Raw genomic sequence first — 13,090 nt, 5'->3', positions numbered from 1 at the left:
GCTCAGGCCAGGCGAGGTGGCTCACGCCTGTAATCCCAGTGCTTTGGGAGGCCGATTCGGGTGGATCACGAGGTCAGGAGTCCGAGACCAGCCTGGCCAACATAGTGAAACCCAGTCTCTACTAAAAACCTAAAAAATTAGCTGGGCATGGTGGCGGACAACTGTAATACCAGCTATTCTAGAGGCTGAGGCAGGAGAATAGCTTGAATCTTGGAGGCGGAAGTTGAAGTGAGACGAGATTGTGCCATTGTACTCCAGTCTGGGTGACAGAGCAAGACTCCATCTCAAAAAAAAAAAAAAAAAAAAGACAAAAAGAAAAAGTAGCCAGGCATGGTGGCAAGCACCTGTAGTACCAGCTACTCAGGAGGCTGAGGCAGGAGAATGCCATGAACCCGAGAAGTAGAGCTTGCAGCGAACTGAGCTTACACCACTGCTCTCCAGCCTGGGAAACACAGTGAGACTCCATCTCAAAAGCAAAACAAACAAACAAAGAATGGTGCTCAACGAAATCAGAGAAGACAGAAGTAAATGGAAAAACATCCCATGCTCATGGATAGGAGGATCCAATATGACAAAAATTACTATACTGCACAAAGCAGTTTACAGATTCAGTGATATTCCTATTAAACTACCAATGAAATTCTTTACAGAGTTAGACAAAACTATTGTAAAATTCATATAAAACCAAAAAAGAGCACAAATAGACAAGGTAATCTTAAGCAAAAACAACAAAGCTTGAGGTATCACGTTACCTGACTTCAAACTATCCTACAAGGCTACAGTAAACAAAACAGCATGGTGCTGATAAAAACAGGCACATAGACAAATGCAACAGAATAGGGAGCCCAGAAATAAATAAGGCTGAACACCTGTGACCATGTGATCATCAACAAAGCTGATGAAAGGATCAATAAGAAAAAGATTCTTTATTCAATAGATGTTGTTCAGACAACTGGTTAGCTATATGTGGAAGACTAAAGCTGCATCCCTTATTTACACCATACACAAATAAATAAATACATAAACTCAAGATTGGTTGAAGACTTAAATATAAAACCTAAACTTATAAAACCTTAGAGGACAATCCAGGCAATACAATTCTGGACATGGGAACAGGCAAAGATTTCATGACAAAAATCAAAGCAATAAAAGCAAACACTGACAAGCAGGATCTAATTATACAAAAGAACTTTTGCATAGCAGAAAAAAGAAGAAAACTATCAATAGTAAACTGAGAACCTAGTGAGTAGAAGAAAACATTTGCAAACTCTGCATTTGAAAAAGATATACTATCCAGCATCTATAAGGAACTTAAATTTACAAAAAAAAAAAAACAAAAAACAAAAAACAAAAAACAAAAAACAACTTCCTTAAAATGTGGGCAAAAGACATGAACAGAAATTTTCAAAGGAAGATATATATATGGCCAACAAATGTGTGGAAAAAAAAGTCAGCATCACTGATCATTAGAGAAATGAAAATTAAAACCACAATGAGATGGCCGGGTACGGTGGCTCAGGCTTGTAATCCCAGCACATTGGGAAATTCAGGCAGGCAGATCACAAGTTGAAGAGATTGAGACCGTCGTGGCCAACATGGTGAAATCCAGTCTTTACTAAAAATACAAAAAGTACCTGGATATGGTGGTGCACACCTGTAATTCCAGCTACTGGGGAGGCTGAAGCAAGAGAATCACTTGAACACGGGAGGCAGAAGTTGCAGTGAGCCCGAGATCATGCCGCTGCACTCCAGCCTGTGGACAGAGTGAGACTCTGTCTGGAAAAAAAAAAAAAAAAAGGAAATCACAATGAGATACCATCTCACACTAGTCAGAATGGCTATAGTTAAAGAGTCAAACAATAAATGCTGGTGAGGTTGTAGAGAAAAGGGAACTTAAACACTGTTGGTGGGAGTGTAAATTGGTTCAATCACAATCACTGTCGAAAGCAGTTGGGCAATTCCTCAAAGAGCTAAAAGCAGAACTATCATTCAATAGATCTGCTCACAAGTCCATTAGTGTGTATATTCCCAGAGAAATAGAAATTATTCTACCATAAAGACACATGCATGCAAATGCTCAATGCAGCCCTATTCACAATAGCAAAGACATGGAATCAACCTAAATACTCTCAGTAACAGATTAGATAAAGAAAATGTACCACATATACATTATGGAATACTATGCAGCAATACAAAAAAGAGATTACATCTTTTGTGGCAACGTGAATGAAGCTGGAGGCTATTATTCTTAGCAAACTAACACAGGAACAGAAAACCAAATACCACGTGTTCTCAGTTGTAAGTGGGAGCTAAATGATAAGAACTTAGAAACTCAAAGAGAAAAACAACAGACATTGGGGTCCATTTGAAGTTAGAAGGTGGGATGAAGGAGAAAAGTAGAAAACATTGCTCTTGGGGACTTGGCTTAATACCTGGGTGATGAAATCATCTGTACAGCAATCCCCTGTGGCATGTGTTTAAGTATGTAACAAACCTTCACAGGTATCCCCAAACTTACTACAAAAATTTTCAAAAGTTAAACCTTAAAAACTCTTAAGAAAAAGCATAAGTAAAAATCTTAGAACATTAAATTTGGTGATAGTTTCTTGACTGTGACACCAGAAGCACCCACAAAATATAAAATAGATAAATTGGACTTGATTAAAATGTGAAACTTTTCTGTTTTTTTTGATATAAAAAACATTCTGTTGTTCATGTTTTTTGATTGAAAAAAACCCTTCTCTACTAAAATTTGTTACAAAAACATGAACAACAGAGTGAAAAGACAGCAAGTGGGAGAAAAGATTCGCAATATATCTGACTAGGTACATAAGGTATAATATAATAAGTAGAATATTGAAAGAAGTTGTAAGCTTAACAACAAAACAAAACAACAACAACATTTATAAAAGGGCAGCAAACAACATTTATAAAAGGGCAGAGGACATGAATCTATATTGGGTCAAGAAGTTTACAGAAAGATGCTCAGTCTCACCAGTCATTACGGACATGCAAATAAAAACCACAACAAGATATCGCATTACATTTATTAGGGTGGCTATATAAAAAACAAAACAACAAAAATGAAAAGAACAAGTACTGGCTAAGATGTGGAGAAAGTGGAATCCTGGTGCATGTCTGGTGAGAATATAAAATGATTTATCGACTGTAGCAAATAGTTTGGCAGTACATCAGAAAGTTCTCCATAGAATTACTCTATGTTCCAGCAACAGGTGGAACAGTTCTATGTGTTCCAACTACAGGTGTATACAAACTAATCAAATACAAGGACTTAAGCTGCAACCTCTGCCTCTGGGGCTTAAGTGATTCTCATCCCTCAGTCTCCCAATTAGTTGGGACTGAAATCATGCACCCCGCCCCCCCCCATGAATTTTTGAATTTTTATTAGAGATGAGGTTTCTCCACGTTGCTCAGGCTGGTCTCGAACTCCTGAGCTTAAGTGACATGCCCGCCTCAGCCTCCCAAAATTTTGGAATTACAGGTGTGAGCCACCATGCCTGGCCTCTGTTGTTTAATCTGAGAATGGCTAGCCAGGCATGGTGGCTCACACCTGTTAATCCCAGCACTTTGGGAGGCCGAGGTGGGTGGATCACCTAAGGTCAGGAATTTGAGACCAGCTTGGCCAACACGGTGAGATGCCATCTCTATTTAAAACACAAAAAATTAGCTGAGTGTGGTCGTGGGCATCTGGAATCCCAGCTACTCAGGAGGCTGAGGCAGGAGAATCGCTCGAACCCCGGAGGCAGATATTGCAATGAGCTGAGATCGTGCCACTGCACTCCAGCCTGGGGGACAAGAGTGAGACTTAATCCCCTCCCCCCACAAAAAAAAAAACACTGCATGCAGAAATGTCTTTCGGTTTTAAAATTTTATTCACGTATGCACTGATACTTTTACATCAATTTTTATAACAGCATCATTTATAGTATAAAATGTAAAAACAAATCCAGATATCTTCTAAGAGATAAATAGATAAAGAAAATGTGGTATATACACACAACAGAATATTATTTAGCCTTAAAATGAATGCAGTGTTGATGGGCGTGGTGGCTCATGCTTATAATCTCAAAGCTTTGGGAGGCAAAGATGAGAGGATCTCTTGAGCCTGAGAGTTTGAGACCAGCCTGAGTGACATAACAAAATCCCATATCTACAAAAAGTACAAAAATTTGCTGGGCTTGATCCTGTGTGCCTTTAGTCCCATCCACAGGGGAGGACCATCTGAGTCAGAAGGATCAGTTGAGCCTGGGGAGGCTGAAGCAGCAGTGAGTCAGGATTGCATTGCTGTGCACTCTAGTCTGGATGACAAAGAGAGAATCCATCTCAGAAAAAAAAAGCAATGCTGATACATGCTACAACATGGATGAATCTTAAAGACATACTATGTAAAATAAGCCAAACACAAAAGGATAAACATTTAATGTCAAATTTTGTGTGTAAAGGAATGTCATATGAGGCTGGCCCATTCTCAGCAGGAGCAGATTGTTGGGATATTAGACTACTGGTGGCTCATTATGTTTACACACCAGGTCATGGCGGGCAAAGTAGGGAGGCAAGTGCTGCTGTGGTGCCCATCTACCCCAGTGATTGTTCTGAGCCTGGGGCTGTTATCTCGTGCCTTCCAAGGCTGAAAATCTGTGTAGATGTAATTCTGTGCCTCATCTGAGGAGCAGAATGTTGCATGGGGTATAAGGAGCAGCAGTGATGATCAGCAATAGCTCTGAGGCTTCCAAATCTGGCTGCCAGTTACTGTCTTTGCAGAGCTCCACACAGGAGATTGGCAACAAGGTGTTAATGGGGTAACACTGTTTCCTCTGGTGAGGTGCAGAACCTTGCTGCTGCCAAAAAGGGCCAGCATTGAAATGAGGTGAGTGCAAGAACAGAAGGTTCTCCAAACCAGTCCAGAGGTGGCTGAGAAAGGCCCTCTGCACAGACACCGCCTTGGCAACTCTAAAGGGTTCTGTCCCATATATTAACACACACACACACATATATACACACACACACATATGAATACACACACGCAGATATAGACATAGAGGTAGATATGTATTCTATTGCTTCTGTTTCTCTGAATAAGTCTAATACAACCTGTAACTAGCAAAAGACTGCATAAGTTATTGAAAACATACTAACAAGAAAAGTCCAGAACCAGATGGTTTCACTGATGAATTGTTTTAAACAGTAAAAGTTGTAACTCCAATTTTTCTCACTCTAAAAATTGCAATTGGTCTATGCAATATGCCAATTCAGTACAATGAATTTTAGGAAAGAACATGAACATCTCAATTAATAGAGAAAAAATTTGACATTATCCAAAGCACTTTTATGATAAGAGCACTTAGTAAACTATATATAGACTAAAACTTTTATATGTACCTCAATAAAAGGTACATATAAAAAACTCAAAACTATCATTACATGCCATGTGGAAAGACTAAAATCTTTCAGGCCAGAATAATTGAGCAACACAAGAAAAGAAACACTACAATTGGAAAACTAACAAGCTTATTTCTACATAGAGATATTATAATTAATATATATATAAAATTAAAATCCTAGAGTAATGATAACACTGTTCACACCAACAATCAAATTCTGCAAAGTTGTATGATACAAGAGCAATACATACACATTCATGAACTATAATTAAGGGACAGGAAATAAATCCACACATGTAATTTTTAACATGGACTTGACAAAGCTGCAGGAACTCTTGGAAACAATTTAATTCATGTATTTTAGCCCAATTTCTTATTTTTATTCTATTTTTATTTATTTATTTATTTTGAGACGGAGTTTCAATCTTGTTGCCCAGGCTGGAGTGCAATGGCGCAATCTCAGCTCGCTGCAACTTCCTCCTTCCAGGTTCCAGCGATTCTCCTACCTCAGGCTCCCCAGTAGCTGGGATTACAACCATGCATCACCAAGCTCATCTAATTTTGTATTTTTAGTAGAGACGGGGTTTCACCAACTGTAACCAAGCCTTTGCCTTGCGTTGCTTTCTCATAAATCTTATAAAAGTCTTTCCTTCATGCCCCTCGGGTGGACCACAAATCACCGCTGGGTGCTTTCCATTTCACCAACCACTGCTGAAATAAACTGGTTAACATTTTAACAAGGACTCCCTTTAATTTTTAACAAGAGCGACTGGGGACCGCATGGGCCACAGCTTCTCCCATGCACACACCAAGTCGGGGTTCTGCCCTGATGACCCACCTGACGTCCTTGAACAATCTGGGGAATACTCGGGACTGTGGGCGCAGAGCAGGGCGCCGCACAGGGACGGGACCGGATGCCACAGGGTGGGAGGCATCAGAGTATTCCTTTTTTCTTCCTTTAAATTACAACATGAGGAAAGTGTTGTGCTCTGTACAAAATTCAAAAGGTACAAAAGAGCATGTTGAAAAGTTAGGTCTCCCTTCCAGACCACCGTATCCCCAGTCACCCCAGGTTCCTTCCCTTTAGGAAATAATGTTACTGGTTTCCCATATGACTTTTCAGAGATTCTGTGCCTGGACAGTATTTATGTATGTGTGCACACTTTTTAAAAGAATATAGTAGTATATTGTGCACACTATTCTGTACCTTTCTTTCTTCACTTAACATATTCGGAGATTATATCACCTTAGTACAGACATCCCCGGTCTTTTTTTTCAGCTGAAATATACATATCATACAATAAAAGTTACCATTTTTAAGTGTATAATCAGAAACGGGTATGGTGGCTTATGCCTGTAATCCCAGCAACTCGGGAGGCTGAGGTGGACAATCCCTTGAGGCAGGGGTTCAAGACCAGCCTGGGAAACAAAGTGAGACCTTAGACTCTAAAAATAAACGTAAATAAAATTTACAATCCCTTGGCTTTTAGCTTATTAACAAGGTTAAGTAACTGCCACCACTGTGGGGGAAGCAGTGATGATAAAGGGAAATCCTACACCCTTTAGCTGTCGCTCTCTCTTCTTTCCTTCTCATCCCCTTGCTGTCACTGGTCTACTTTCTGTCTCTATGGACTTCCATGAAAGGGATCATACAATAATAAAAAAAAGAAATTCCAGGAACATCAGAAATAGATTACACATGTTTCCTGCTTAATAATTTCAAGTCCTATGAAGGTTTAAAACATAATTCTACAAAAAAATTTGACTGAAAAACTTTATGTGCAAAAAGTATCGTGTTAAATGTAAAAAAAAAAGAAAAAGTCTAATTATTTTATGCAGCAATTTTCCTTTTCTTATCAGGACCTAACCTGAAAATTTTAAACTCTATATGCCAACAGCCTCTACTGTAGGTTGGTTTATTGTGTGTACTCATTTTATGGATTCCTTACAAAAACTTTTCCCATAGGAAAATTAGAACATTGCTCAACATATATTGAATTCCCAATTATTACCTTATTTTTCACTTATTTTATGCTTCTGTCTTCTTTAACATGTAGATTACCATGACTGTGTTTACACTTTCTGAATTGTCATATGTCTGTAATTTGTCTGTAATCTTAGTTTCAGTTCTATAACAACATGCTCTAAGAGCGGCACAGTGGCTCATGCGTGTAATCCCCGCACTTTGGGAGGCAGGCACAGATGGATCACGAGTCCAGGAGTTTGAGACGAGCCTGGCCAACATAGTGAAACCCCAACTCTACTAAAAATACAAAAAATTAGCCAGGCTTGGTGGCGTACACCTGTAATCCTAGCTACCCAGGAGGCTGAGGCAGGAGAATTGCTTGAATCCGGGAGGTGGCAGTGAGCCAAGATTGTGCCACTGCACATCAGCCTGGGCAACCCTGAGTGAGACTCTGTCTCAAATAAATAAATGAATAAAATTAAATTAAATAACATGTTCGAATGTATATGTTATACATAAATTATATAATTTACTAAAATATTTGTCTTGTATCCTTCGATTGTAGGCACAATGTTATTAGCATCTCCTTCCAGTTTCCTCAACTTTTACCTGAATAATAGCACAACTTCTTCCCAATTCTGTATTAAATATCAACATTTTATACTGTATTTACTATATATAGTTATTGTATTTAGAAATGTAAGACTTTTCTTCTAAAGGCTAGATTACAGCCTTACCATTTTGTAAGAAAAGCAGCAATGGGCTGGGCACAGTGGCTCACGCCTGTAGTCCCAGCAATTTGGGGTGTCGAGGGGGGCGGATCAGCTGAGGTGGGAAGTTTGAGACCAGCCTGACCAACATGGAGAAAACCCATCTCTATGAAAATACAGAATTAGCCAGGAATGGTGGCGCATGCCTGTAATCCCATCTACTCGGGAGGCTGAGGGAGGAGAATAGCTTGACCCTGGGAGGTGGAGGTAACGATGAGCCGAGATTGCGCTATTGTACTCCAACCTGGGCAACAAAATTGAAACTCCATCTCAAAAAAAAAAAAAAAAAAAAAAAAGCAGCAATGTATCAATGTATCAGTAGCATAATTTAAAACTTTCTCTAGTATTACTTAAGTGATTAGTTGATGGGTGCTGATGAGTTGATGGGTGCAGCACGCCAACATGGCACAAGTATACATATGTAACAAACCTGCACGTTATGCACATGTACCCTAGAACTTAAAGTATAATAATAAAATATATATATATATATTTGAAAAGCTCTTTATGAGTAATTACTATTATGTGTTTTCTTTGAAATGTTGCTGCCCTAACTGTATTTTGGATACAAACTGTATTTAACTGTAATTTGGATTCAAAATTCATGATGTTCATGGATGCACAATTAGAGTTGAAAATTGTAGTTATCTAGAATTCTGTTCTATGTTTATACAGGATTTCATGGGTTAAAGTTTCTCTTCAGTATGTTTTGTATTTATACTTCTGCATTTTTTAGAGGGGGCTCCTCATATCAGTTGTGTTTCTAGTTTCTATTTATTTACTGCGGTTTTGAATTATGGTATTCAAAGCCGAATTTTGGGGGTTAATGTTAATTTTAACTTTGCTTGCAATTTTGTATTTGTGTCTTTCATTTTCATTGACTAATATTTGGATCTTAGTTTATATGTCATAGTGAGAATTATATGATAGATCAAGTGATGAATAGTGCGATTAGAATAAATATTATGGAGAAGTAGTCTAGCTTGAAACTTAGTGATAGTTCTAGTGTTTAGATTGTTGTTCAATGTCAGTTTGAGATAATTATCTCTTGGTCTAGAAAAATAAATAAGGTTATTTGTAAAAAATAAATAACTGATATGAGGCACAATCTCGGCTCACTGCAAACTCCACCTTCCAGGTTCAAGCAATTCTCCTGCTTCAGCCTCCTGAGTAGCTGGGATTAAAGGCATGCAACACCATGACTGGCTAGTTTTTGTATTTTTAGTAGAGATGGGGCCAGGTTGGTCTTGAATTCTTGACCTCAAGTGATCTACACATCTCAGCCTCCCAGAGTGCTGGGATCAGAAGCATGAGCCACCACGACTTGCCCTCAGGTGTCATTTTAAATTTTGCCTGTGGTAAAAATACATAACATAAAATTAGGATCTTAAATATTTTTTCCTATACAGTTTAGTCACGTTAAGTGTATTTACATTGTTATGCAACATAGCTGTAAAACTTTTTTGTTGCAAAACTAAAACTCAATACACATGAAATAAATTAATAATACCCATGTTTCTTACCACCTGGTTCCCAATTAAAAACCATTCCATTTGCTGTTTCTTAGAGTTTCAATACTTTAGATATTACATATAAGTGGCATCATAGAGTATCTCTTTTATTGTGGCTAAGTTTACTTAACATCATGTCCTCAAGCTTTATCTTTATTGTGGATGTTACCGGATTTTCTGCTTTTAAAAGCTGAGTAGTTTTCCATTACTTTTATATTACAAAGTGTATTTATTCATTCATTCAGTAAGGAAACTTGGTTTTGCTTTGAAATATCGGCCTTTGTGAATAATGCTTCAATGCATATAGGTGTTCAAATAACTACCCATATGTGTGAGGTTTGCATTTGTGCTACATTGTGTTTTACTGGAAAACTTATCTGTCTTTATGCCAGAATCAAACTGCTTTTATCACTGTAGCTTTGTAATGTGCTTTCAAATTAGAAAAGGCGAGGTCATTAACATTCTTTCTTTTTTAAAACATTTTTGGTTTCTTTATTGTCCCTTGAGATTCCATATAATTTGTTGGTTGCTTTTTCTATTTCTAAAAAAAAAAAAAAAATGTTTAATTGTAAATGGATTGCATTGAATCAGTAGCTCACTAGGCAGCATGAACATCTTCACAATATTAAGTCTTACAACCCTTGAATATGAAAATGCTAAAAAGTGAGTTAATTTCCATATGTATGTTGATATTAGTTGGGCTTTGTTTTATTAATCCCTTATTCAATTTACATGTTTTGATTGAAAAATTAAGTCCATAAATATTAAAATATATTTTTGAAAGTGAAGAACTTAAACTTTGGCCTCCCAAAGTGCTGGGATTATAGGCTTAAGCCACCACACCTGGCCCATAAAACCTCTTAAAGATTACAATACATTTTAAATTGGTAACAACTTACTTTTTTTTCTTTCTTTTAGTTTTTCTGAGACAGAGTCTCCCTCTGTCGCCCAGGTTGGAGTTCAATGAGACTATCTTGGCTCACTGCAAACCCTGCCTCCCTGGTTTAAGTGATTCCCCTGTCTCAGTTTCCTGAGTAGCTGGGATTACAGGTGTCTGTCACCATGCCCAGCTAATTTTTTTTTTTTTTTTTTTTTTTAGTACACATGGGATTTCACCATGTTGGCCAGGCTGGTCTCAAACTCCTGACCTCTGGTGATCCACCTGCCTCAGCCTCCAAAAATGCTGGGATTTCAGGGGTGAACCACCGTGCCTGGCCAGTAACAACTTAACTTTAGTTGCATACAAACGTTCTTCCTCTTTCCATCTGCCTCAACTTTATATTATTGATGTCACTAATATCTTTTCATATTATATATCATTAACAAATGTTTTTGACTACTTTTATGCTTTTGTTTTTTTTTTAGTTATATAATATATTACATATGTTTTAGGAACCATCATTTGAATTCATCAGAATTTTATTTTTGTGCCTCTATATGTTTTTTCTAGATAATTGTGCACCATCATGTAATTTTGCAATGTTGTTTAATGTAACTTTATTTTTAATGAGAAAAACATTCTTTAGCATTTTTTGTAGGGCAGACCTAGTGGTGATATGCTTTTGTAGTATGTGGTCATCATGAAAGGACTTTACTTTTTCTTCATTTTGATAAATAGTTTATCTGGATGTAGTATTATTGCTTAAAAGTTTTTGTTCTTTCAGCACATTGACTATATTACCCATGTGCCTTCTGGCCGGCAAGATTCCTGCAGCTAAATTCACTGATTATCTCATAGAAGCACCTTTATAAATAAAACATAGCTTTTCTTTTTTTACTTTCAAGATTATCTACTAGTCTGTGACTTTCAAAACTTTGCTTATAATTTTTCTCATTATGAATCTTTTTGTGTTTATCCTAGTTAAAAGTTGTTGAACTTTTTAATTTTTATGTTTTTTTCTTAAGTGTGATCATTTCTCAGGCATTTTTAAAATATTCTTCAACTCCATAATTTGTTTTTACTATTTTTTACCTTATTGTGTATGCTCTCATTTTCCTGATTTTATTTATTTGTCTGTGCTCACATTTTGCTCACTGAGTACCATTTGATAATAATTTTAAAATTTTTCAGGTAATTTAAACACCTCCATTTCTTTAGGGTAGATTTCTGGATATTTATCGCATTTTTCTTATTGGGCCATAATACCCTAATACTTTGTATATATTGTAACTTTTGACTGATTGTATTATATTACATTATATATGTCCATTAAACTTGGGCATTTAAAAAAATTACCCATCACATTTTTACATAGTGGCTTTGTCCAGAGGGAGTCTGACACAAACTCGTTGGCCTAGAAATTCTGAAGGTCTCTCAAACTTTTTTCAAGATTCATTCTCTTTTATTACCTTTGGTCTCAGCCAAACCAAACTGTCATTCAAAGTATATCACCATGTCTTTGAGCATTCTGTGTCACAGCAGACAGGAACCACTCTTTGTAAAAGGCCTGAAAGCCAGAAGTATGAACATACGTTCTATTATTCTTTTCCTTCTTTTTGTATTATTTATTTTATTTTTTTGAGATGGAGTTTCACTGTTGTTGCCCAGGCTGTAGTGCAGTGGTGTGATCTCAGTTCACTGCAACCTCTGCCTCCTGGGTTCAACAGAGTCTCCCGTCTCAAGTAGCTGGGATTACCAGCATGCGCCACCACACCCAACTAATTTTGCATTTTTAGTAGAAACAGGTTTTCCACATGTTGATCAGGCTGGTCTCAAATTCCCGACCTCAGGTGATCTGCCCATCTTGGCCACCAAAGTGCTGGGATTACAGTTGTGAACCACCACATCCGGCCACAAACATTTCTTCTTGTGAATGTGGAGGACATGCGTGTGCCTGACAAAAAGTTTTAGACTTTAAAAAAATGTTTATATGGGGATGCATGATAATCTAACCACTGATACCTACAAGAAATAATCATGAAATTTTGTCAGCTGTGAAGCAACAGCACCCAACAGTATTAATAGCCTGTATGAAGTGCATTTTCCCACTGAGTTCTCCAAAAAAGTCCTCAGTGCAGAGATGAGAACACACAGGCTTTGCAATTCAAAAGGCTGCTGAACAGCACATGGGTCAGAACTAAGAACCTTCCACAGAGAGGACTGCGTGACATTCCCTCTAAATTACCTGAAACACAGTGGCTTCTGATATTGAGTGTAAGAACCTGGAGAAACCTTATTGCCTCTCCATTTTGGAGACAGTGAACAGGGCGAGACAGACAAGACAGATAACCTGAGGAACAGACAACTTATATCCAAATTTAAAATTACATCTAAAGGTGACTCAAACATATCAGTTGAAAAGCTGGAAATAAAAGGAACAATGTGTTTTTATTTGCCCCACAGACATGAGATTGTCAAAAAATTCAAAGAATGTTAACATCCAGGGAAGCCTGGGTCCAGAGAAGCAGCTATATTCAGGGACTATTGATAGCAATGTACTA

Source organism: Theropithecus gelada, chromosome 10 (genome assembly GCF_003255815.1).
Source record: "Theropithecus gelada isolate Dixy chromosome 10, Tgel_1.0, whole genome shotgun sequence".
Lineage (NCBI taxonomy): Eukaryota > Metazoa > Chordata > Mammalia > Primates > Cercopithecidae > Theropithecus > Theropithecus gelada.
This window is presented reverse-complemented; position numbering follows the sequence as displayed.